The sequence below is a fragment of the Poecilia reticulata genome, linkage group LG5, assembly GCF_000633615.1.
Source record: "Poecilia reticulata strain Guanapo linkage group LG5, Guppy_female_1.0+MT, whole genome shotgun sequence".
Taxonomy (NCBI): domain Eukaryota; kingdom Metazoa; phylum Chordata; class Actinopteri; order Cyprinodontiformes; family Poeciliidae; genus Poecilia; species Poecilia reticulata.
This window is the reverse complement of record NC_024335.1, coordinates 28182159-28210015: the sequence shown is the minus strand read 5'-3', so window position 1 is coordinate 28210015 and position 27857 is coordinate 28182159. Positions and strand designations below refer to the sequence as shown.

The following is a 27857-nucleotide window of genomic DNA, read 5'->3' as shown; positions in this document are numbered from 1 at the left end:
AGTAGTTGAAGGATGATGGCGGGACATGTTTTTTTAACCCTTGTCTTTACAAATGGGGTCCAACCAACCCCACACCCGTAAAACTTGTATAATTTGCCACAGTCCTCTACGTTTGCCTCAGTCCTCGCACACACAAGGGTTAAGAACTTATCGTGTGAGCAATCTTATTCGCAAATTACTTTAATTGTGTTTCTTATTTAATGGAAACACCACAATTGCAAAATTGGGTTTTTTCAACATTTTCAGAATACAGGCACACATTCGCAAATGAAACGCAACACCTATTATGTCCATCTACCGCCTCTTCTAACCAATTCCACGTATTGTGTCAAATGAATAATATATATATAAAACAATAGACAATAATTTGATTAAATTGTGTTGAATTATATGGAAAGACTTGCTTCTGGGAAGCACACCATTGAACTCTGATCTGCCAGAAAGTGATTACATAAAAAAACATAATCACTTCTCTTGAAATACAAAGCGTTCTTTGTGGAGTTACAATAATTAAATTTTTAACATCCGACAACCTGGATTGTTCGCTTGATTTTCTCTCAATCTGTGCAGTCTGAATGAGGAAAACTAAATGTCTAAGTGAATCTCGCAGAGTACTCATCGACGAAATGACCTGAGAGAGGCTAAAAAACTTTTTTTTAAAAAAGCACATCTGAGCTGCCACAGAGCGCCGGAGATCTTTTCTCCCTTTCCCCATTCGATTCAAGAAGTTTTCATCTAGCCTCCTTGAACAAGTGTTCAGCTTTCCAGCTTCTTCACCCCCTCTAAGAAGAGCCCATGCTCCATCTTGTGAAAGCGTACACGCAAACACACAGGGACACACAGGACACAAAGACTCACTTCCATGAACACACAGTCAGTGGGAACAATAGACGTAGAGGGGACACCTGCTGGTCTAACACACCCCGTCCTCCTCCCTCCATCCTTTCTATTAAGATTCTCTGTGGGTAGTTTAGCCATGCATGTCGTGGTGAAATCCCGTGAATGATAATGAACTGGGAAAAGTGGAGAGTTTTTGTGTGTGAATGGACCGAGAAGAGGTGGCTTGTTGAATCAGTCCCTCCATCCCCAGCATTCCATCCATCCATCCGGTCCTCCTCCGTTACCTCACCGCCTCCTCTTCCTCCTCCTCCTCCTTGTCGGTGGTGTGTCGGCTGGAGGGACGGCCCCCGTGCTCTGACACAACTCACACGCAGACACACACCTCCGCGATGTGTCACTACCCATTCCACCTGCCTCTTCCCGTCATTCCCCGCTCACCGCTCTGTCTGCCCACACTTGCTGCTCTTCCCTCCCTCGGTTTTTAACCCTTATTTATTCATTTCATTTATTCTGTCCTGAGTCCTTCCTTTCACTCTTCCTTGCCCTCCATCACCCCCATCACCACCACCACACACACTATACACGCCATGTGTCACCACCACAGAGAAGAAAGAAACATGCTCCAGTCGACAAGTGAAAGAGACGAAGAGGAAGAAGACAGCAAAGTGTGGAGCGCGTGCGGAGCCCGGCGACGCCACCGTCCGCCTCCAGCCGGAGCCTCCTTTGATGGAATATCCCGGACGGCGGAGCGCGAAAGGAGGGAGCAGAAGAAAAGAGAGGAGAGGAGAAGATTAACGGGGCTGAGAAAACGGGACAGGCAGCGATCGCCTCGAGAGGGTACGAAGACTCACAATGAAAGAAAAAAATATATATTTATGACGTTCTCTTGCCAATCAGGTCTCTTTAACAACTTCGGCGCTTTCTTCTGTCGCTTTCGGCGTTCTCCATTCGGGTGTTCATCTCCCGCTCTGCAGCTGCGGCTCCAGTTTTGTCCACAGGCTCTGTTTGGGACTTTGACTAATTGTGAAGCCATTTCCAGGACTTGGGCGAAGACGAGCCTTTCCTCCTCCTCCTCCTCCTCAACCTCCCCACTATTCATTTTTTCATTCTAATTAATTCCTCCCTGTGCAGACCCTCAAAGAATCCCGCTGTCTTTCACTTTCTGTAAGTCTAACTAATTCTCCCTTCAACCCCATGTGCTGTATTCTCCCGGCTCCCCCCATCTGTCTGCCTTTGAGAGGCAAATAATTGGACGTGGAGATTGGCTTTTCTCTGCCGAAGCCAGAGGACAGAGGCACAATTACACACACGCACACACACACACACACACACACCTGGAGCGGAGTATGTGTGCAGTGGTGCTCTGTGTTGTGTATTTTATCTCAACGCTAGAGTTGAAAGTTGCTTCAGAAATGTTCTGATGTGGTTATGTGGGTTATGTTCTGAAGACGATCCAGGCGTAGTGGGTTTTCTCTGACTTTTCCAAGTTGTATGTGGTTTAAATAACGTTTTGTTTGTTTTGTGTGGCTAAAGAAGGTGAAAATCATTCTTGCATCCATATTTATGTCGTTTTCCCACTTTGACCTTTAGGTATTTTGGCAGTTTTGTTTTGGGGTTTTTTTTGTATCAGAAACTTTCTCACATGCAAGCAAGAAAATGCCAAGGGGAATGTTTCGCACTAACTTTGATTGTTCCATTTTTTTCTGTTTTTTGTTCATACTCTTCAGTAACAAAATGTGGTTATGCGATATGGATAAATGTTACCTATCGTGTATCTAAAGGTCATGGTCTCTCATACTGCGGGAGAGCAGGCGAATCCAACCAGGACTGGAACCACAATTGGTGAAAAACAGGAGATTTTAAATATATTTATGATAATTTCTCTCCTTAAGTGATCAAAAATAGCTAATCAAAGAAATATACTGAAATTCAATGCTTAGATGCGTGGGTAGAAAATGGAAATAGATTAGGAGGAAATTGCAAAATCCGGGTAATGACTGGTCAAACCGACCGGAAGTTCTATATTGTAGGTAAAATATTGCGATTAAAGGTTATACAAAAAATATTCGCTGGTTTTGGTAAAGAAAGTACCAATGTTTAGCTAATTAGAAAAACATTTTGACATCCTCTGACATATTTGCCTTATTGGTGAAATTTCATTTTCATTCGCCAGCTTGTAAGGATTTATTTCTGCGAGTTTCCCAAGTGAACTCATCTGTACGACTTAAAACAATAAAGAGACTTGTTGAGGCGATGATGAGGAAGACGCAGCGGAGGTGTTGAAGTGGGAAAACCTGGGATGTGTTGCCATGCTGGCCACATGTGGCCTGTTGGAGGAGATTAGGACATGAATGGGAGGCTTTTCGCTCCGTCTCACTCGGAGGCTTGATGCCAAGTCTCAGAGACGTGACGCAAACTCACCAAAAAGAACCAATCAGATTGTCCACTGTACACATTTTCCTACACACAATTAACAAAATGGGGACTCTAACAGTGTTCCTGGAGTATCCGGTAGTTTTCTCAGCACTCTGTTCAGAATCTCATGCCGTATAATTCAGTCTTTTCTTCTCTCCATTCTCTCCACCTTCCCGCCCAACCATACATCTCCCTCCTCCTCTTCCTCATCCTCCTCACGCTCATACTCCTACTGCACAGCTCCATCGAGTCCAGCCTCACACACACACACGCACGCATACACACACACACTTTGCTGTGGAGCGTGCACATGTGTGGGCACTCACCACAAGTGCATGTGTGAGTGTGAGGATTCAGCCGATCGGACCGACGCAGCGGCAACTCGGAGGTGAGTGTTTGTCGTCCGTTTTGTTCCACAAGTTTTCCTCCTCTGGTCTCGTTACCTCAGGAAGTTTGAGTGCGGAACTAGTGACAGCGGTGGAAGGAGTTGGCATTAGCACTGTGAGTCAAAGGTGGCACTGGTGACATTTGGAGTAGATATGGAGCTAAGATTTAGTTGGTGTCAATTCCGTGTGTGTGTGTGTGTGTGTGTGTGTGTGTGTTGGAGTTGGTGCCACAGGGTGAGCCTGGCTCAGTCAGTACGTGCTCTGGTTAAGAATGACTGACCACAGCTTGAATCTTTTTCCCCGACCAGATCGTTCCACTTGGAGCCTGCGAGGCGTCCTCCCAATTTTTCCCCACTTTCTCATCTCTTTATTCCGTCTCCAGCCCCCTGTCCGTCCTGACTCTAATTCATTTCACTTCAGGGACTTAATTGGAATTCCAGTTCTTAGGCAGGCTCTTGCGTGCTAATTACGAATTTTCACAGAAATGATTTATACATTAAACGATCTCTCTTCGCCTCTTTCAACCCCTATCTTTGTTGCTCTCTTTTTCACTACCCCCTCCATCCCCCCTGACACACACACACATGCACACGCACGCACACACATGCTTGTCCGTGGCAGATTTGAAAATTTCCCGGCGGGGTTGGAGGGCGAACAGAAATAGATCTGGTTCTAAATCAGGACGAAGCGCTTGGCACATGCAGCCTTGCTATCCTCCCTCCCTCCTGCTGCTGCCAGCAGCTACTGCACTCAACATATAAGGGAATGAAAATAACAAAGTGAAAAGTTTAAAAGACTGCTTTAATGCAATGGAACTAAACAGAATTCCATTGCTGTTGGTGGAAAAACCAATCGGCAAAGCTCGCCAAATCCTACAGGCACGAATTCCCAGAGGACAGAAAAGGACATCCTTAATGTTTAAAGCGAATTTCACCTTTAAGACAAACTGCCAATAAACATGGGATGAGCTGCGATGACGTGAAACCGATAAATCGCTTCTGAACAGTCAAACTTTGTAAAAGATTCCAGGCGGCTTAAGCCGTATGGATCGCTCCGTTCCACCTCCCGCGGACGGATTAAGAATCTCAGGCTGGAATTGAGATACGGATCTGAAGCTGACTAGTTTCCAACCGCCCCGTCTGTCTGCCCACCTGTCTGTCTACCTGCCACATGTACGTATGACAGGTCTGATCCAGGAGCAGTGATAGGATAGGTCACAGCCCACCAGCTGCCTCCGGCGGTGCTGGATAGGCGACGGGAAGACATGATGTGGCAGAGGGGGGGAAAAAAAGAAGAATGATAGGAGGATGGGAGGGGGGTGCCAGGTTGAAGCAGTGAGTGTGTGTTCATATGTCAGACTCTGAGCTTGTGACAAGACAGTGAGAGATAAGTGGAATGGGGAGGGGGTTGTAGGGGTGGCATAAGATAAGCAGCACCTGAGTTAGACAGAAAATGAAAGATAAGAACAAACAAAGAGGAGAGGAGAGGAGAGGAGAGGAGAGGAGAGGAGAGGAGAGGAGAGGAGAGGAGGTGGTGGTGAAGCCCATCTCTTCTACCTAACCAAGGCTGGTGTCGCAGTAAGACCTACTTGTCCTCTACACCCCTTTTTTACTCTGTGCTCTCAATTTTTTTCCTTTTCTTTTTGTTTGACAATGAACTGACAGCAAAGAACAAAAGAAGACATAATGTATGCAAACCCTCCTTTCCCCTGCACTCAGCAGGGGAAGAGGATGCAGCAAGGAGAACGTAGGCAGCATAACGTACGGGCTGATTGCAGTCGATGCACAGCAACCAAAAGCATGAAGCAGTAGCTGCTGCACAAAGTAGCCGCTCCACTAAGGATTTGCGTGAACTGATTACACTCTATGGGACGCCGTACCTCTTAAAGAGGTGAGCAAAATAAATTACCTTCTTTTCATGACTTGTTAGAAAACACAATGGAAGGATTGAGTTTTACTCGGCTAAACTTACTTTTACGTGTCGATTTTCCTTCACCTTAAACCTAATAACTTGCTTGACCAAACGTAAAGAAGCACTTATATCCACACCTAGTGGCAGAAATGCAAACTGCAACTAGTCTAACAGCCACTGTCACAACTTTCTGTTTTGGAACATTTGATCTGCATCAGAAGTCATATCTGACTTTATGTGTTCTGGTTGCAAAAAGATCAGTGAGATTTGCTAACTGTTGTAACGCTAACTGTTAATGACAACAAAGGAGTAAGAATAGGGATAATTGCATCATGGTTTTCTAATTTAAAGACTGAGAGAAGCGTCATAAAAAGCTTGTACTGGCAATTTTTTAAATGCTGAGGTTTTGGCTACTCAAAATTTTTTTTTTTTCTTTGGTAGAAGTCCAAATATTCTTGCTATATTTTTGATTAGAAAGTCAAAATCCACATGAGAAATCAAATGCAGCGCATCATTAGTTAGACCTGGACGATATGGCTGAAAAACAAACCACAATACCACACGTTTAATTTCAGTCGATATTGATAATTATGGATTAGTTTTTTTTGTTTGTTTTTTTATATCTGAAGCTTTCTCATTTTATCCACAAATTTCTCTCCACGCTGTTACATTTTTAAGCAGTTATGAGGCAAGATGATGAAATCTGAAACTGCTACTGGGCAAGTTACTCAACGACTTGTTGCTAGGTAACCAAAGAGCGAGTTGAGTTAGTTGATGCCACCAGTTTTGTCATGAGAGGTTAAACGGTTAAAGTCTTTCCTCTGTCTGCATCCCCCAGAAGCCTGTGTAGTCGGGATCAGAGTTCAGTGAATATTCTGTCAGACATATTATCTATTGATATCTGTCATGCGTCTATGGCTATATATATTGTTATTGACTTATTGTCCAGCTCTACTATAAGGGAAGCATAGACTGGATTGACAGTACACCAAGGTTTCAAATCCTCTAAAATGGTCCATATTATTATTCCTTGTGTCTACACTTACTTTAATTAGACACCATACAAAGTGTTGGAGTGTTTTATACTGCTGTATGAAGCACAGGGTGGCAATGCTTTTGTTTATCAGAAACAAAACTCTTGGTTCAATAAAAATATATGTGAATCAAAATCTGCCAAGTGTATGAATAATTCTGGGTCAACCTCTACATATGCCACCTTGGCTGAGCTGATAATTTTCTTCGAGCTACTTAGTCTGTTTTTACTCGTTATTGCATCATGAGCATTTCATAGCAGCCCATGCTTACCATCAGGCAGATATATGCTTTTGTAACATTGTCAGTTCTGTCCTCCTTGGCTTTGATATCTTCTACAGATCCTAATAGTATCTTTTCTGTTTGCTTCCCCAGAGAACATAGTGTTCTACTACAAACAGAAAGTAGAAAATAAAATAAGAGTGGAAATTCATTCATTGGTTGGATTTGTACCAAATGGTACAGAGCAAAGTTAGCCCAAACCATGACATTTCATTCATTAAGTGAGCTACTACAGTTGAACAGATTAGTTTTTCCTTCACGTTTTTTGTCATCAGTGGTGCTTATGTACAGAAAATAGGAAGAGATTAATGGTGGGAGTTAAACCCTGGAGCGCTTATGTCAAAAACTAAGATTACGTTCACAAAGCAGGCAACTGGAACTCAAACCTGATTTTTGTTTTCTTGCCCAAAAGCGACTTTTTCACTGCAGTCTGAATGGCCCAATTCTGATCATTCACCCCCCCCAAAGCATCTGATCTGGGCCACTTCCGTATGTGGTACTAATTTGGATATGTGTATGGTAGTTTTCAAAGCGTCTGCCGTCTGAACGGTCAGGTCGTGTTTTATCTGACTTTTACATCATTGATGTGACATGCATCATAATTCTGCATGAGAAAGAGCCAGACTCTGTGAATGTGAACTTAAAGAAGGACCCAGAGTACTGAACAAAATGCTATTATTTTTATGAAACAGTATTAACATATTTAAGCTTATGCTTGTCTTTTGCCTGCCCAGAAGCAGGTGTGTATGTTACAAATAGCCTCAGACTGCTTGGCCAACAATCAGTGCCAAAGCAACAGCACTAGGGGTGCTTTAGCTATGTCTGGTTATCGGCCCATTGTTGTCCTCCAGCATGGTAAGAATGGTTTGGTAATGTCAAATAAGAACTGATCATTCTGGTCAGCACAATGGAGAGGTAATGAGTAGATGTGTCTGATACTTCATAGTTTGGTTCAGCGCTTACCAATACCAGAACTGAAACATTTTATTTAAATTTGATATAAAATCAAACTTTTGACCTTTTCCTTTGAATTATTTTGTTGAAATCTAGGACAGAATTAGGACCAAGTTTATAGGGGTCTACAAAATACTTTAATAACACATTAACATTAACTATAGAAAAACAAAGCAAATTTTGTGAATTTTTTATCTAAATAAAGTAAAAAAAAATTTAAAAAAAAGATAATTTGGGAGCAAGTAAAAACCAAATCTTTTTATAAGTAGAGTTGAGGTGAAATTTCAAGATGGAATTCGAAACTAAAGTATCGATCTTACCACGCCAGTATCAATCCGATACTGATATCGATTCGGTACCAACATTGTTGGTATTTTGGATCCTTCCTGTTTCCACCTCTAGTAATCAGGTTCAAACAGAACTTCTACCTGATAAACTTATAAATGATGGGATTGTTTTCCACGTAGATGCACAGAATTCTTTGGCTCCTCACTTTGGCCAGCCTCCCTTATGTCTCCCCACTAGATAATTGATGGTTTCTCACACACACACACACACGCACACGCGTGCGCACACACATGCACACACCCACAGGAATCCTACTTGACTGATGATTTCAGCTGCGATAATTAAAGAAGCATTAGTCGTGAGTGAATAAAACATGCATCAATCCTGCTTCTAAACTTCCAATCTTTCTGACCCCCCTCTTCCTCCAGTCATGGCTGTGGTTGTTTGTTTCTTCCTCTCCCTTCTCTTCTATTGGATTTTTTTTTTGTTTTATTTCATCTCTCCTCCCCATGCTATTCTCCTTTATCTTTTTATTCTTCTTTCTTCCGGCTCCTTTTGTCATCTTCCCCCTGCTATTTTTGTACTCATATCCTCTTCTGTTTTTTTTCTTCCATCTACCCCCATTTCCTAATTTATCATTGCCTCTCTGTTCTTACACATCACCTCCTCCCCTCTGATTCCATCCTCTAGCTTCTTGTGTTCAGCATTCCCAGGAGAAGCAACAACGTTCTTAGCCGAGCTTCATGTGCACACATGGAGACATTTGGAAGCACACTTTATCTAGCCCGCACACAAACACACACACACACACACACACACCTTTTCGACACCGCAGGTGCTGCATCAAGATAAATGAGCCGTCATTAGCCAATCAGGTCAGCCGGTGGGAGGGCGATGGAATACCAAGGAGCGAGATCAGCCGGTGGAGGTCAAGCTGCTGACAGGGAGGGTGTTTGTGTGTTTCTGGGAGTGTGTTTCTATGTTACCTTGTGCCACTGCACGCTGTGATATTGAGAGGGAGGATTCCCTGATTAGATCTGAGCTCCTACAAAGTTTTCTTCTCCTCCTCCTCCTCACAGCCCGAGCTTTTCCTTCCCTTCCTTCCGCCATTGCCGTTTCTTCTTTTGTTTTTTCCCCCCAGCAGCTCTCCTCTGGGAAGTGGAGGAGTGCTGCAGATTGTTGCTGCTGCCATTTGATGGCCTAATTGGTATCTCCGGCCTGTTGTTTTTATCTCCTCATCAGCAGCTCGTCAAAGTGAAGAAGGCAGAGGTTGAGGAGGAATTAAAAGCTTTTCACATGTTTAGCATCTGCCTCTGAATTTCCTGCAGGATGGAAAGGTAGACGCATAATTTGTGTTTTTCTTGGCATCATCTCAAGAGAAAAGGCAACTGAAGTTGTACAAAACAAAGTTAAACTGGCACAAGTTTGCGTAGCGGCTCTGTAATCATCCATTATCTATTGCATGTCAAGATTGCATTAACATTGAAAAAAACACAACTGAGCCGTTTCTATTAAATAAGGAATGCAATTAAAATCACATGTGAATAACTTAGTTCACATTTGAAAACACACCGCACCAACATCCTCCTCCTGTTTCCTGTCGTCGTCTTTGTCTTTTCCACCAGTAGTAACAGTCGACTGTTGATCACATGACTTGTGTGATGTGAAAGAAGGTGCTTCCATTGCAGTTTTGCCAAACATGATAATTTCCATATGGCCACGTTTGGTTTTGTTTTGGGGGTTTTTCAAAAAATTGGTGCTTTTGCATTAGGTGAATTTACTTTCATACTTCTAATTTGCGCAATGTCAGGGTTAATGGAAATGTAGCTACAGAGACACACACGACAAACAACCCTGCGCACCTAAGGAAAGTCAACCTAACAATCAGGTGTTTGGAATGTGGGAGGAAGCCTAGCTACCTAGAGAAAACCCACACATACAGAGGAAGAGCTGGTTCTGGTTTCAAGTACCAGAACCAACAAGAAGCTACACACATATTTGTGTTTCTCCTGATTAGTCTCCAAAATATTGGTAAAGTAAATGAATGTGGCTGTTCTCACCAAACCTAAGAATAGGGAAGGCAAAGAACTAGTCCTATAAAAACTTTGAATATGATGCTCTGAATCTACAGACCTTCAGCAGCTGCCCATCCTACATAGCACCTGAACCTTTAGCCCATCCCAAAAGTAGTGAGTTTGTGAGATGAGAGAACCTCATCCCTGACGCTATTGGTCAGGGACGAGGTTCTACAGCAAGTGGAGGGGTTAAGTATCTTAGGAATGTCTCCACAAAGAAAGGAATAATGGAAAGGGAAAGCAATAGGTTGATTGTTGCTTCATCTGCAATGATGCAAGTGCTGTACCAGTTTGTCGTGGTGAAGGTGTAACTCTAAATTTATTGGTCAATCTATGTTCCTATCCTCACCTATTGTCACAAATTTCAGGTAGTGACCAAAAAACAAGATTGTGGATACGGTATGTCAAAATAAGTTTCCTCCGCAGGGTGTTTGGGCTCTTCTTTAAAGACAAAGTAACAAGCTTTGTCATCCAGGGGGGACTTACAGTAGAGCTGCTGCTTCTTCACGTCGAGAGGAGCCAGTGGAACATGGCTCAGGGGTCTGGTTAGGATGGACGCCTCCCTGGTGAGGTGTTCCAGGCACATCGCACCAGAAGGAGACCCAGAGGAAAACTTCTTGGTCTGAGTTAGGACATGGAGGGACTATGTTTCTGGGCTGGCCTGGGAACTCTTTGGGATTCTCCCTAGAGAGTGTTCCAAAGTGTCCACGGAGAGAGAAGTCTGGGTCTCCCTGCTTGGGATGCTTCTCACACAACCTGATTATGGATTATAAATCCATTATTATAAGAGATAATGGATGGATGAAAGGGTAACTTTTTCAAGATTGAATGGAAATCCTCATTTTTTTGTTCTTGGTTACACTGTGGGCCAAGGTAATAGATAACTGGGTTTAGGCCTGGGTTATGTTTGGGGTTTAGGTTAGGGTTGACACATTAATGGTAACCTGATATGAATAAGTGACGTAATAAGGACTGATATAAATTTTAGTTTTGTGTGTGTGAGAGTGTGTGTCTGTGTATTTGTTCAGCTATCCTATCAAGGACCTTCTCTGGCATATTTACTAACCTAATGAAGACCGATGGGCCTCATATGGACCAAAGCCCGGTGCTTGATGGACCCCCTTGTTTAGGATGTGAATTAGATGTGTGAATTAAGTTTAGGTCAGGTTTAGTGTTAGGCATTAGGTGTAGGGTAAAAGTCAGAGTTGGGCTGTAGAAATGAATAAAAAATGAATGGAAGTCAATCCAAAGTCCTCGTGAAGATAGAAAGATGTGCTTGTGTGTGTGAGAGAGAGTTCAGTAGGCTTTCAGGATGGCTGCAGGCTTTCTTTGATCACTAATCCTTCCTCTGGCCTGACTTTCTGTCCCTTACACATTTTTCCGTCTGACCATCTTTGTGTTTTTCTCTCATCTCCACTCCAGCGCTCACCTCATGCGTCCCGTTGCCATGTCTGCATAGAGAGCAGCTTAGAGGCGGATATCTAGGGCAGGGTGTCCTCTCTCTCCGTCTTTCTGACTCTGTTTCTTTCTCGTTCTTTCACATGCCCCTACTTTAATGTTGGATTTTTTCTTCTCACATTTAGAATGTCAGGCTTTTCAAATACAAACACAGAGACTTTGTGTGTTTTAGTTCACTGATTTAATCCTGTGAACTAGAACACTTTTCCACCACCACCTACATGCAAAGTAGGTACAGGCACAGAGTTAGAGTTTGAAATGCTTCCTCACTTATAGGATATACTGCTTTAGATAAGACTACCATTACCTAAAATATTCATTCTGTTTGGAGGACAAAATTAGTGTTTAGGACCAGGACATTGGCAAAAATGTGAAATAAGTTATTTATTCCTATAAGCAGAATAACCTATAGGAAGATTATTGAGTTTGTCAAAGATGCCAGTTGTCTTTACCAGAAAAACAGATTCTCATGAGGATCCCTAAATCCTCGTGAGAGAAACTAATTACCTTCCTCATGTTCTGAGCTGAGTGTTACGGGATACATGACACTAGACTTTATTTGGAAAATATTTATTTTAGATGTAAAAATAATACAGCAGTAATACTGTAGGTTATTTAGCTTAAATATTGTCACCCAAACATCGCCATGTTGCAGTGCATTCTGGGTAAATGACATCTAATGGTCTAGCCAAATCAATAAGTAACATTATTAAGCCTTTTCAAATTGAACCAGAGCTCGTTGAAATCAACAGGAATGTAGACATCACAAGAGGTGATGAAGGTGAGGAGGACCAAACAAAAGAAGAGGACAGAGTTGCTGTAGCAACTGAACCTTGTTGTTTCAAGACAACAGTGGCGCCTTCGTATCATGATATTCATATTTATTTTTCACAATTCTCCATGTAGGCAATATTAATATAGATTTTAATGCCCAGAAAAATATGTTGGATGTTTCCTTATATTGTTATACGGAACACGACCGGCTAACTCTTTCAACACCATAAGGCTCCTGTTGACCAACCGTAGAATGTTTCAATACGTTGAATATATTTCAGACCTGAATTGCAGAAGCATTGTGAAAGACTAAGTAAAGGATTTGGATGATAAAGTGAAGCAGTGGTTGGCAGGTAGAACTAAGAACAGGTGGAGTGGTGATGTTGGTCTGATTTCTCATGTGGGTATGGAGGAAGTTAGAGATGCGAGTGTGTATGTGTGTATGTGTGCGTGTGTGTGCGCATGTCTGCGTGCATGTGTGTTGGAGACAAGCACAAAGCAGAGGCCTGTGGAGAAGGGAGAAAGCTCCTGTGTGTTACAGAGTCAATAGGCTCTTTGTTTGCTGGGCCTGGGAGACAGTTAGCCATTAGAACAGACTGGGACTCCACCATACTGAGCCTCACCTGAATATAACCGCACCTGATGAAACGTCTTGAATACCAAACAGTGACAGAATGTCAGAGATTATTTCCAACCATATTTCCCTTTTGGATGCACAGTTTTGTACTCTGAACCTTTGGAGGATCAGGGCTGCTGGTTTAGTTGTGGCCTTCAGTTAATCTGTGATTTTGGGGGAGGGTGGCGCCGGACAGTGTACCTGAGAACTGGATAGAGGGCATTCTGTGTTGAACGAGGGAGAGAGCAGTAGCGAGAAGGAGTCGGAAAAACAGAAAATGGGAGGAGTGGAAAACAAAATGAGGTGGAGATGGAGGTGGGGGTTAGGGGGCAGGAATGCAGCCTGTACAGGTAAAAGCTTTGTCCAGGTACCAAAAAACTAGCAAAGAATTCCCGGATCTGCACCGGTTTCAGTGTTCACGTAATGGTATGGAGAGTGAAACTCGGAACAAAAGAAGGATGCGGAGGTTGGAAAATCACCAGTAGATAGACTTCTGCACCACAGCCAGAGGATGGGAACTGGGAACAGTTTGGAATAGTTGGAACAAGATGTAAGTAAAAACAAAACATTTTCTGAGCTCTTCTGCTTTAAAGTACTCTGAACATTCTTTAGGTTGTAATCATCCTCTTCTCAGCTGTACAACTGCATTTAACTATCTAAATATCCGGATAGCGAATAATTTTGAATTATTTGTAAATTTACAAAGATGGAGAATGTAAAGAAGGCTTAGTGGTAGATGTTTCTCAGAGACAAATTATGCTGCAGTACAAGAAGTCAGACACATGTTAGTAAAAATTTTATAAACAGGATTTCTTCTTTACGTATCTAAATTTGTCCGTTAATATCAGACTTCACACTTTTCACTCTTATTTGATCATGTTGGGCTCCATGCCTGGTTCCTCTGCCACTAAGGCAGCTACCACTCAACTGTTGGTGCAGAACGGAGAAAACACAGCAAGTTACACTATGCGCCCTCACGACTGGTTGACTCAACATTATCAGCTTTGTGTCACATACAAAACAGTACAATGCGAACGCTGTTTCCTGCCGAGTGACTTCGTGACGTACAGATATGTCCATTTTGAGTCCTTGGACCTCCGAGAAACGAAGCATGTCCAAGTATGACGGTGACAACCTAACACTGCTGCTGCACGTGTTGCGTAACAAGTTATTGCCAGCTGATGTACCAACCTTTCATAGCTGGCTGTGAGAAGTTGAGAAGCTAAAGTCTTTCCTCTGTCTGCATTCCTAAGAGTGATGTTGTCAAAATTCTATCAGATGTATTTTTGTTGATATTGATCATATCCCAATCACAGTAGATATCAACGACATATCTTTCAATTTCCTTGAATTTGAAATAATTCAAGGAAGGAAAAGGCAGAGAACATATCTGAGAATTGATGTTAGAATATAAGGGAAGCAGAGCAGTAGCAGTCAGGCAGGAGACAGATGAGCATAAAAACACAGCAAGGAACAAGGAAGTTTGTGGTGATTTCCTTTCCGATCAAATACTGAGTAAAATTGAAGCTGATATTGGCGATACCGATACGATACTTTGTACAAACACTTAATTTACCTGTTAAATCTTGGCTTCATAAAATACAAGACATTACTGTAATGAATTCATTTCAAACACAGAATTACACTGAAGTAGCAGCCTCATTTGCTATGGCTAGGTTATTCAAGAACAGCAGAAAATCATACAAAATATGTGAAAATAGTGTTGCAAACTAATCCTACTGAAATAAATCCTTGTTTAATTATTAAGACCTACTGTAAAATAAAAACCGTCCTTATAAGGGGGAAGAAAAAGTAGTTCCCATCCATCCTGTCTCATTTAGGCAAGATCTCTATAATTAAGTTACTTTCTAACATGCTGTTAAGATACATTATCTCAAATAACTGAAGTATTAAAAGTATTGATGCTTTGTTTTGATCTTTTTAAAACTCACAGGTCTGATATCGGAAGTATTGATATTTTAGTATCAATCCGCACATGAGTACAAGAAACACAATGGAGGTAAAAAGAAAGGACACAATATTTAGAGAATCATCTATGCAATCCTTCTGCAAGACATAGGAAGCCTACATCCAAAGGCAGGTCGTAAGTTTGAATAATGGAAAAAGCTCTGGGTGGAAAGTCTTTGGAGTGTTGACCACTGGGATCGGCATTAGGATTCTGTCACTGAAACTGAAAGGCGCAACGCTAAGCTTATCTATGCTTTACGCACGGACACACACAGTACGCACACGCTCGCATGCCTGCGCGCTCTCCTGCAAACACTGATCGCCTTATCTCCTCGTCCAAACAAGAAGATAACAAATAAGGCACATTGTCTGTTTCCACAGTGGATCTCGATAAGACTCAAATCAGCTTAAATGCTCACAAACACACACCCATGCATATAATCACATAAAGGGAGGCAGAGTGTGTATTCACAGGAAGCAGGCTGAAAAAACTGGGATTTAAAACATGGATAGATGACTTTGACAGTCATCCTACCAGCTCCAAACTCTTTGAGTGCTCGTCTTTCATTCTTAAACCCTTCTTCTCTGCTTGTCTTTCCAGGCCTTTGACTCTCAAATCCCCATGTTTGTTAATAGAGCTGCCTTCTGAAATATAGAAACTCACCTTTTCTTTTCATCTAAAACAACATATTCTGATGCAGCAGATTATTATTATTTTTTTTTTAATCTGCACTGTTCTTTGTGATTAAGGTGATGCGCTTCCTAAATATTTCAGGACTGAAGATAGCTGCTTTATAGTTTAGCTTAAATATAAGAAAGATCAACAAAAATAAAAACTGATACATTGCTGGCAAGGAGTGGCAAAAAAGTGAAATGTTTGCTTTGTTTATTTAATGAGATTATTAAGAATGATACAACAAAACTACTTTAGTACTTTTTACTACAAAAGCTAATTCTACTTTTATAGCAACAATTCATAGAATTAGGTGAGACTTTCAAAACAATACAACCACGGTCAATAAAACTAGATAAAACACTTATATTACTTGAAACTTTTTATTCTGCTTGGGTTCCTGTACATTTTCTCTCATTGGTCTAATATGAGATTGTCATAGAATGGTAGTCATAAGGAAATACACCTTTCTTTGACCACAAGATGGCAGCAAAGTACTTTTAATACCATCCTTGGTATGTGTAAAATTTGCATTAACAGGCAACTTGTAGCCCTTTTCCAGACGCATTTCTGCTCTCTACACCGTTTGGTTAGTTTTTCCATTACATCCCCCAAATCATGCTACTTTTCGGCCACAGAGTCTGAAAAGTAGCATGATGGAATCTGTACAAGACGCTAACACAATACAACGCAACAATGGAGAACAGGGAAACTATAGAACATCTGCTCAGTCTGTCATTGTTCTTCAAAACTCCAAATATGCTCAGTTACCATTGCGAGTTTCCACAAATGAAGGGTTATTGTAAGGTAGTCAATCTTGTGTCACAACTGGTGACTCTGCTGCCTAACCAATCAATGTTAAGTAGGTGCTAGTGGGAAAGAGCCGAAGTGGGAGCAGTAAGGTGCAGTTCTCTGGGGCTAAATGTAATATTAACACATTGTAACATGACACAATGTCTCTGGCTCTCTTTGTTTAGGTCCTGGAGACCCAGAGTAAGCAAGTCTCTATTGGCCTGAGGAGTACACATGGTTTAAACTTGGCAAGTAGTTAGGAAATGTTTTTTGTCAAAGACCATTTAGTGCTTCAAACACCAATATATACATTTTAAAATCTATCCTTTTACAGGAGTCAATGCAGTGATTTAGGAACTGATGTTGTATCATCCATTGTATGGTGTTGGTAAGGACTCTGGCAGCAGCAATTGGATGAGCTAAAGATGCTAAACTGTTTTTACACAGACATGTAAAGATAGCCATCTTGTAATTGGATCTAAATCTAAATTTCCTTGCTGGACTGCAGGAGGTGTTATATACAGTCTGGACAGGTTACCAGTCCATCACACAGCAATACGGAGACACAGAAGACAAACAGCCATTCACAGACCTAAGAGCAATTTGGAGAAACCAGGTAACCTAGCAGTCATCAGGTAACTGCATTGTCATTTTTCAGGACTGAGAGGACGCCTGAGTACCTGTAGAGAATCCGGACACGGGCTGGGAGACCCTGTAAACTTCATGCTGAACGATAAAAGCATGTGCTCTTTATTCTGTGCTTTGTTTGGTCAGTACTATCCTTTATCTTTGCAATATTTTAAGATGGTCATATGATTTCCCAACAGTTTTTTTGTGGATGTTAAAATTAGGTCTGTGTTCAAAACAACACAGAGGTTTCTTGCATGCTCTTTGGTCCCAGACAGTCGAGTCTATCCTTATATTTATTGAGACCAAATAATAGTGGAAAGAAGTCATGTAGAAAGTTGTGTGTCATCAACAAACATATCAGAAAGAGGCATCATATGATGTTCAAATAAGAAATTTACATACAGAGGATAAAAAGACGCATCTACTTTTTTTCCTCATTCTGAAGTATGACTTAAAATAAGTTTGACTTTGTTCATTTAACATCTTAAAACTGGGAGTCTGTCTCTTTAAAAACTCCTGCTGAAACTCTGCCTTCAGGAAGTAATCACAACATGACTCCTCTATGAATCCTCTAGCAACTTTTTTTTAACCTTTATTACATTGAGAAGTAGCTCCCATAATGAGTTCAGCAAACTCGCAGTTCCACCATTTATTTACTAATTACTGTTGGCTAGTCTGAAGGAGCTGAGTGCAGGAGGTGTGGGGAGGGCTGCCCTGTGAGGGGGAAACTCGGAAACTGCAGCTCCAAGGAGGAGCTGAGTCTCTAAGGCGATACCAGATCCACCCAAGATGTTTTGCCAGCTGAATGGTTGCCATTGAGATTAACTGATTTCTCAGGTATGTTTTTAATGAGGGAATAACCTGATAACATCATGATGCAAAGCTCAAAAAAGTTGATTTTACATAATACTGCCCCTTTAAAAATATAATCGGTGAGCTTATTCTGAGAAATATATTAAATTTCCTTTGAACTCAATTATAATTCATGGCCAGGGTTACTGCTTTTGAGGTGACTGAACCAATTAGATGACATGGACACATGGGCACACCGCTCTCTCAGAATGAATAAAACTTTTATCAGATTACATAATAAACTCATGACTGATCCGTTGTTTTCCTTCAGCCAGTGTCCCCCCACACCCGACCGTACGCTGAACCATGCCACGGTCCCTCCAAGCGTCGGGCACGTGGCTGTCCGTTCTCCTTGCTGCACTTGCGGACGCTCGTGGGCCGCAGTCGCCTCCCTCTTCCTCTCTGGTTAACGTTGAGTCATCCACTTTCAGCCGCTTAATAATTCAGAGGCTCCATAAACTGTGTTTTCACCTGTATCATCTTATGCATCGTTCTGTAAAAGCACCCCCGGAAATGACAATCCGGCAAAACAAGAAATGGCCGAGGGTTGGGTGGGGGTGGAGAAGATGTTGAAGGATGTGAGATAGGGATATGTGGGAGACAAGAAGGATAGAGAGTGGAGAGAGACAGAAAAGGAGAGGGAGAGAGAGAGAGAGGTGTCTGAGCTCTGTTGTAAAACCTCTGCAGGGCCTTGTAAGCTGTCAGACAAGCTGAGGGTATTAAAGCCACAGAACTGGGAGAGATACACACACGCGCACACACACACACACACACACACAGATGCGGATCGTTGTGAGGAGAGAAAATGTTACTCCTGATACCACCATGACTGACTCACTGCTGTGTTTTATGGCTTTCTATTCCTATGTGATTTTCTCTGGCGTGTCACATAGGGTCTAAAGCCATTGGGTACAGAGTGGGAGATCTGCAGACGGGGATTAGATGGATGTATGGGATGGCAGAGCAGGGATAAAAAGAAGAACCCTCCCACCCCCCCGAGATTCGGTGGTATGTACGTACACATGCACACACACACAGCTAAGTACAGCTACGTACTGCCGGGGGCGGTTTTGTCTTTCCTCGTAGGCAGCTTGGAGCGAGGTTCAGCTAATTGCCCCCACATGAGCCGAGCCAAAGACGGCATCAATCCCTAAAGCCACACACAAATAAACACGCGGGCTTGAATGCAGAAATTTTATGTTCAGTCTGCGCCCGTGTCACGCACACCCTCTCTCCCCCCTCCCTCGCTCCCACTTGCATCCTACCTACATACACACATGCAACACGCGCATTGTGCGCTCGCTAGCGAGGCTTGCTTGCTGCCGCCGCTGCTGCTGACTCAGGTTCGTATTTAATGAAGCTCTCGGTTTCACTTCGCCTCTCCTAATCTCACTGCTCATTTGTGATTGGCTGCGAGCGCGCTGGCGAAAACTGTTAACGTTGGGAGTTTAGTGAGCCTTAAGACTACTTTGGTGGTGAACGGGGAAAAGAGAATGCCCGGGATGGAGAACCGGTGGGAGAAAGTTCTTTGGCTGCAGATGTGGGAAGTTGGAGGGGAAAAATGTGCGAAGAAGCATAATGGAGAAAAACTTTTTCTACTTGAGGAGTGCCAGGGCTCCATGTGCTGCCAGACTTTACTGCAGTGCATGCATGTGTGCGTGAGTGTGTGTGTGCGTGTGTGTGTGTGCGCCGATTCACTTATTGATGGAACCTACACAATTTCTGCTATTGACTGTACACACATTACCATGAAAAGTACACTCCTACGTATTTTCATTACAAATGTGCACAAAACATTTTTGATATTCTACTAATGTCAAAAAAAAAAAAGCACAATTGTGAAATTGCGCTGCGTTGTTTTACCTGATTGGTATAAAAATGCATCCAGCACACAAGTCCATGTCAGGTTCATGAGGTGATGTCAGATTTTAGCAATATCTCAGAAAAATTAAGATTGACATGAACCAGTTTTTTTTTTTATTATCATGTCAAAAGAACATTGAAGATGCTCCCTTTGTGTTTTCACAATCAGACTAAATGTTTGTTCAATTTAAAACTGTTGAAACTATTCTCTGTTGACTTTGGTTTTGTTGCACTCAGCTTTATTTTGGGGTTTTGTATATTTATATTCTGCTCCCTGTGTGTGTTCTGTCAGCCATTTCTCCCGTTTTCTCAGTTCAACTTCAGTTCCTTGCCTTCCCTCACAATTGCACCAAGGGAGTAATCAACTCCCCAGCTGTAGTATCTCTCGCTTTGTTAGCCCTTTGTCAGATTCACAGCAGCCTGCTTTATTGTGTTGCTCTCATAGTTATTATGCTGAATCTTCCTGAACTTTAGTTTTTGAATGTTCATTTTTGTTTGTTTCGTAGATAGTCAGACATCTGGGTGAAAAGCCTTCATAGTTTTTATCAGATCCAGTTAACTAAGAACCGTCTGATGAATGCCTAACTCACCTGTTTTCCTGTGCAGGTCCTTGTGGATGCGGCGCGTCAGGTAGACCATGCCCTTCACCTGTGCCTGCTTCTGTGGTCTGAATGGCTTCTGCCGCAGAGGAAAGAAGAAAAAACAGGACCAAGCATCAGAAGAGGAGGTTGATGAGGACGGGCATCACCGGGATGAGGAAACGGTGGTGTGACTCCAGCGCTGTTGGCTGAACTCTCTCTCTTATGTTAAAACACTGTAACATAAGACCAAGGTTTCAGGTCTCTGCATATCAGGGGTCTGGGAATGTTCCCATAGAGGAAGTGAAGGGGTTTCAGGTTTTAAATACATATTTTTCTTCAGGTGTTTCATGGAAAAGATTTGGTGTTCTACTTCTTTTTCTACTCTCACAAACCAAAAGGCCATCCAAATTTGTTCTCATGATAAGACTGATGAAAATGAAAGCCTCTGAACTCTTTGCTCATCCTCCATTCCCCAAACCTGCTATGCTCTAATTTTCCCTGGGCATCTGCCTGAGAACTTTGCTTTTGCTGATAATATTCAAAAGATAAAAAAGAAAAAAACAAAGGTCTGATTCGTTTCTTGCCAGAGTGTGAAGAGACAAAGGTCTCTCAAAATCCATTATTCTGTTCAGGCATACCTCTCCTCGACGCCCCGTCTTTCCCTTCTCTACCTTTATTGCGCCTCCTCTGCGGCGGCTGGATTGGAACTGAAGCTCCGTGGAGCTCTGCACCTACTCACCTGCTTACTTACGTCAGATCGACTTAGTGAAAACTTCAGCCGAGTAAGAAAGTGTAGAGCAATTTCCAGAGTCGCCCGCTGAGGGGCCCCGAGCCCATCTCGGATTTTCACGCTGAGCTGACCCCGATCTAAAGCCAAAGCAGCTGTCCAATCAGTGGCTTAGCTGGAGTGTGAAGAAGGGAGTCAAGGGTCAGAATGAGAAACGGGGGTTTGGGGAACATCACTCCCTTGGTGCTGCGTCTTCTCTAATATCCGGACAAGTAATTACCGAGAGGAACAACCACAAATGCAGATGCTTCAATTAATGTCCGTCCCTGTGGGAGTTGAGTCTCTCCCTGCAAATGCCACCACAATGCACTTCCAGCTGTCACCTGTTAGAGGGCATGGCAACGCAAGCATGCTAGGGTGCTCATGTTTCTTCTTGGCTGCCACAATGGTGCTTTCGAAGTAGAAACAAGTGGTTGACATATCTTCTGCCGCCATGCCGCAGGTTTTCCCGGGCGCATCCGGACGCCCAAAGACAAAAGGCCAGCGCACTGGTCTCATTAGCATGCGTGATTATGCATTGCACGTCCAGTCAGGCGGTGGAGATGTAATTAACCTTTTCCAGCAGGAAACAGATGCCTGGATGTCACACACACACACACACACACGCATACACACATGTCTGCTGTCAGGGAAACAAAGCCGACGTCACGGTGTCACGGAAACAAAGCCCCGAATGCGCCGCCTGGCACTTTCTGATAATCCCCTCACGCATATTTACATTCATGGCTTAGAATACGCCTCGGTGACACCGCCTCCACCCTCCTACCCCCTTCACCTCTTTCCTCAGTTGGCACCCACCAACCCAAGTCACACCTTTTCTGTTCTTTTCACCTCAACCGCCCCCCCTAGTAGCCCTGCTATCTTCCTCTTTTTCATCATCTCTCCTTAAACTTTCTCCTTGGTCGAATTCATCCATTTATTATCAGTGGATGGTACATGGCCCTGCATGGCAGCTCCCATAGATTAACCCCCACTCTTGCTTTCACATATCAGGGATTTCTTCAGGCGGGTAAGAAAGTGAAGAAAGAAGCTGCTTTACGACAGATTAATGGACGGCCCTGATTGCGCCTGTTGGTGCGGTTTTGCGTCTGAGCTGAATCGACTGTTTACTCGTTCTCCCGCCACTACGAGCGGCGAAATGAAACAAAGCGAAAGCCATTTCACAGTGTAGAGCACCTATTATGATTCAGTGTTACGGCGTGGCCCTAATGAGAAAGAGAGAAAACGAGAGGAGGAGCAGAAGAAGGAGAGGAAGAGACAGTAATGAAAGCGAGTTGGATATATAGAGGAGGAGGGCTAACGCTAGACAGAGCAGTCATGCTAATTGGCTACAGTGGATAACTTTCTTCGGCGAAAATGAAGGTGTGTGGTTAAAAGAACGGCCTTATCTGTCTGCATTGCTCTCATTTAACGCTCCCTCCATTTCACCTCTTTTAATGAGAGGAATATTCACCGCGGTAATGGCAAAGAACTCTTGAGTTGACGGCAATTTGTTGCTCAGGCTCGCCGCGCTCCGAGACGGGGCTGAGGCAAGGCGCTCTCCTTGCCCCAGCCTCCTGCTATGGATCATGACAATTTTCAGGGATTGTAACTCAAGGACAAACAGCTAAAAATAGAAGGGTGGTGCACGACTCCTGCGGTAGTGGCGAAGGGAGGAGGTGAGTACGCGGAGGGATGGGGGCAGGAGGACCGCGAAAACGAGTTCTGTCGCATTAGATTTGGGTCAGAGGCGAGGGAAAAGCCGGCGAAGCGGAGAGCGTTCCAGACGGCTGAGAGATTCATCGCCCGCCGCTGCGTGCTCCTTTCCTCTTTTAACACCTCGCCTTTCTCCTGCACACACCTGCAGAGACAGCGCTGGGACACATGGAATGGACGGGGGAAGCATTGTAAAACATTTGAAAGAACAACAATAAAAAGATATAAGGATTAGTACCAGGTTAGACAAGGAGGATAGAAAGGTTAGTGTGTTGTAAGGTGCACCTTGCTTGGATCATACCGTTTAATTTATGGCCTCCTGTTCAAGGCCCTCTTGTGTTGCATTATTCACATGATCCAAACAGGCAAAACTTACTCCAGAACTGCATCAGAGGTCCTGGAAAAAATACAAAAAACCCACCATGTTAAAAAACAAAATTCCATCTATGCGGAGCAGACGCAATGTGTCATCAAAGTTTATTATGTAAATAGAACCAGTACAGCAAAAGAAAAACTAGTTGTCCACTACATTGGAAATGGCTTGTAAACGGGGCACAATGACGGGCTGTTTGGGGTTCCATAATGGCAGAGCAGCATTTGACCGGCTCAGTTGGAGGCAGATCGTCTACAGATGGCAATTGGGAGATATTTGGTGGAAAAAAAAGCTGAAATCACAAATCCTATCCAGTTTCCATAACCTGTGGAACTTGGTGGGTTTTACTCACTGGTGTGTGACACAGGTCAGGTATGAGTGCTAATTAGGCTCCATCTTCATAAAATGGGTTTCCTGCCCATGTGGTTTTAATGTATAATTCTGGACAGATAGTTGGTCTCAACTAGAAACAAGCTGCGCACGATTTATCTGGGTCCCATTTTTAACTTATGAGTTAAAAAAGTTAAACCAAATTGTGCATCTTTTACTTTAATAACTTGCTTTTCATCTTCAATGCCTCAAAATGAGATCAAAATCTGTTGATAGTGCCTTTGCTAATAGGAATCAAATTGCTTAAATGAATAATTCAGGACCTGCAATGGTCAACAAACACCATTCCTTTACCTACAGGAAAAACAGATTTCATATTTCTATGAAATCTGTTTTTTTTTTTTTTTCTAAGGCTAATGTTTAGGAAAACCTGAACCAAATATTGTGACTATTCCTTTAATAAAACACTTATTTAAACTGCCAGACTTCAATGCAAAACTCAGATGGTTATATTGCCTTGTTGACTAAAACCACTTGTTTAAATGGATTGTTATGATTTCTTTTTAACTGGGGATGTGAGCAGTTCATATGATGAAGAATATTTTCTTAACTTCCTGTTTTAGAAATGCACTGTTTTTCTGAGGATTAAAAAAATAAAATAATGACATGCCAAGACCAAAACAAGTGGCTGCGTTTCATGTAAACACTCCTTATAAACCGCCGATATGCTGTCATATTAGCCGGTAATGTACCTTTACGCCTGTGGTCATTTAAACAAAGACTGCAGTTATGAACGGGCCGCTGCGGTGTCCCTCCAACAGGAAACATATCAGGTACATTTGACAAGAGATGCTAGCTGCGTTTCCATGACAAATGTGCGCAAAATTTTTCCCATAATTCTAATATTCACAAAAAACATAATTTCACTTTTGTGGTGTTTCCATTAACTAAGAAATGCAATTAAAATCACACAGTGACTTGCTTGTGTGACAAGTCACTGAAAACCATATTCATATTTCACCTCATCCAGGCACAAAAGCTTTCTATTGATCAACGTTTCCATTCAGAAAATTTGTTTTCAGGATTCCAATTTGTTGAATTTCATGGTCAATGGAAATGCAGGTACTATACGGCAGAAAGTGATGTGTAAAACTTCTAAAAAATGCATTGATAGTTTGAGATTTCATTAAAATGACATCAGATAATTCTCTTGTCAAATGTGCTTGCAATATGCTGTTCTGCAGTACCTGTTTTACAGACCAACTTTGTCCTCTGTTTTTTTAATTCACTGCCAATTTGTAAAGAAATGCCTTGCAATGTAAACATTATTATTATTATAATGCAAACATGACGCATTCAGGGTTCCACAATTTTTCATTAGGAAGTATTTCTTCACTTTGGATCGCAAGATCCACAATATTCCATTTAATCACCTTCACCAGATGTTCAAAGTTTTACCTGTATTGTGTCCCTATTAAGGAAACCTAAGAACTGATGAATACCTCAATATTTAATAGAATGGTCCAGTAAAATTTTGAAAGCAAAGTCAGATTTGAAAATATTGGTTTAAATGTTTAATGTCCGATATTTTGTTAAATCTCCTTTGATGGTCCAAATGAATTTTCTGTTAAGTTAAATAAGCCAGAAATAAATGAACATTATAGGTTGTAGTTGGAAGTGACAGAGCTAGCCTTTTAGCTATTAGTAAATCATAAATTTACCAATTTATGATTGGTAAATTTTACCAATCATAAATTGGTAAAATTTATGATTTATTAGAGAAGCATATTCTCATACTTGAGACCTCAAAAGTGTTGGAAGGAAATGAAAAAGAAAAATAAATAAATTTAATCCAATAATTTTTTTAAATTAAATTTTAAATTGCTTTTTTCTTTGAAATATCTTTTTTTTTTTTTTTTTTTTTATCCAAAACCTGATTTATATTATTTGTGGACATGTTATTTGCCATGCTTAGCTTTCTGATTGGCTGCTGGACACTAATGCAAAAACCAAGAAGTCTGGATATGAAACAAAATTTAATGTGTGATTTATATAAAATGTAACATATTTTCTAATAATTCCAAAAAGAGTATTGTGCTGGCTTATTATCAGGTAGCAAATTATGACTTTATCAATCTATTTATGTCATAATACGTTAACTGATACTAAAAAACGTGTGGCCAGTAAAAATAAGAATCGCAGCTTTTATGCTAAACAAATGTAATAATAATTGAATAGTGAATAAAAGTGAGGAAAATAAACTGTCTAAAAGTCAACACTTTTTAAATGTTTTGTAGCGATTTCTGTGGCTTTTCATGCTAATGCTGATTGGGCAGCCATGGCATTAAAAGGTTTTGGATTCTCTGGTTTTGAAGTCTGTTCTGTCGTTCCTCTTGGAAACAGGCTGCTGAGAGCATCAGAAGGTTGCTGCTTGTTAAAGCAGGAGAAGAGCAGAGTGGAGGAGAGTGGATGAGCGATACACGTGTTAATTGAGATGGTAACATGTTTTGTCAGCAGCACCTGTCAGGTTAACGTTGCTTCAGTAGCTGCGTTTCTAATACAAATGTGCACGTATCTTAGCTAATGTTGAAAAAACACAATTTTGCAATGGCGGTGTTTCGATTAAAGAAGAAATAAAATTAAGATCATACATGAATAAACTTGTTCACGCAGTAAGTTATGAAAAATAATGGCAGCGACAGAGATATATTCATAATTCATTCAAGGCGCTAGCACTCATCATCTATCAGCCATTGGAGGAGATGTCGGTGCGACAAGCCCCACCTACTTTGGAGTGGCTACATATATAGCATTTTAGGGAAATTGTAGTCTGTGATTCTACATAAGAGTTATGGATTGACAAACTTTCTCGTGGATCCAACTGCACACTGTCTGAAATAAACAGAAACAGGACATCCTTTGTCTTCTTCACGGCTTTCACCAGTAGCAACAACCGGCTGGCGATCACGTGACTCGTATGATGCGAAAAAAATGTTTCCATTGCAGTTTTTTGAGCTACGTCCACTTTGATATGGCCGAAAACCCACCTCATCCTAGCACAAAAACTTTTTTTATCGAAAAACGTGAGTTTTTTCAAAATTTGTGTGTTTCGATTATGCAAATTTATTTTAGTTCTTTCAATTAGCGCCAATTCTATGGTAAATGGAAATGCAGCAAGTGGCAGAGAAGATGAGGAAAAAAGAACAGGCCATTATCCATCTCAGCATCACCCTATTTCCAATTTCTACTCGTCTGCAGGAATCAAACACAAGCACATGCAGGCATGCTAATACCGCAGATTACAGAGTACAAACCAGCCAAAACCCCATCTTCAAACACTAACCCACATGCGCACAAAAACACACACACGCACACACACACACACCATCAGCACACCTACATCAACATATTGGACACATCTAGCCATTTAACAGGATGTCTACGGTCATAACTGACAGTGTGATTCTGAAGAAGCGACTGGCACCGTTAAATATCTAATTCCCCTTCACGTCTAGATGAAAATAAGGTGCAGAGCTGATTAGATTGCTGCCTGCTGTGCCAGCCTTCGGGTTTGTGCTGTGTTCATTACCAGCCCCAACCTCCAAACCCCCGGCCCCCAACCAATCCTATCTCCATCCATGTTCACCTGCCAGCTGCAAATAGTCTCTGATAGAAAAGAAATTCTGACACACTTGAGAGTTACGGTCGATGCCTGAGGAGTGATGATATTAAGTCAAGTATGATTTATTTAGAAATTGCCACTGAAGCCACACATGGCGATTTAACACGCTGTCAGGCTCGAGTGGCTGTGAGAAATAACTGAAATTTAGAACTTCAATTCCAAAGAGTTTTAGTAAAGGTGCTGTCAGTAGATGCAGAAAGTGATTCAAATATATTACCCTTAGGACAAAAGTTCGACTTTTTCTCCTTTAAGGTTTTGCTGTGAAAATTTCACATGAAATATTTTCAATCTAGAAAGCTTTGTGGATGTTGGAGAAGTTTAGATGAAATATGAAAAGTACTTTTTGGTGGAGACACATTATGCTGTGCTATAGATTAAAATAATGTTATCAAGTTATATTTAGTTACATTAGTTTAGTTATATTTAGTTACGTTTTAATCAGTGTTTCAGGAACTAGTGATCATTCATGAAACTTTGCATTGAGATGCTAGATTAGGCTTGAATAGCTTCACCAATATGCTAACTCCTTTTAGCATAGCTTGAACACACAATAGCCTTTTTTCAGCATTTAATCAGATTGTTTCTTTAGATGCAAAAAAA

General features: G+C 41.8%; 1 long non-coding RNA gene across 1 annotated transcript; it reads left to right on the top strand.

Annotated features, from left to right (window-relative positions):
* On the top strand, window positions 1-27857 carry LOC103465433 (uncharacterized). Its single transcript, XR_533792.2, has 2 exons — window positions 1-3643; window positions 20416-27857. It is a non-coding gene; the product is annotated as an uncharacterized LOC103465433 (long non-coding RNA).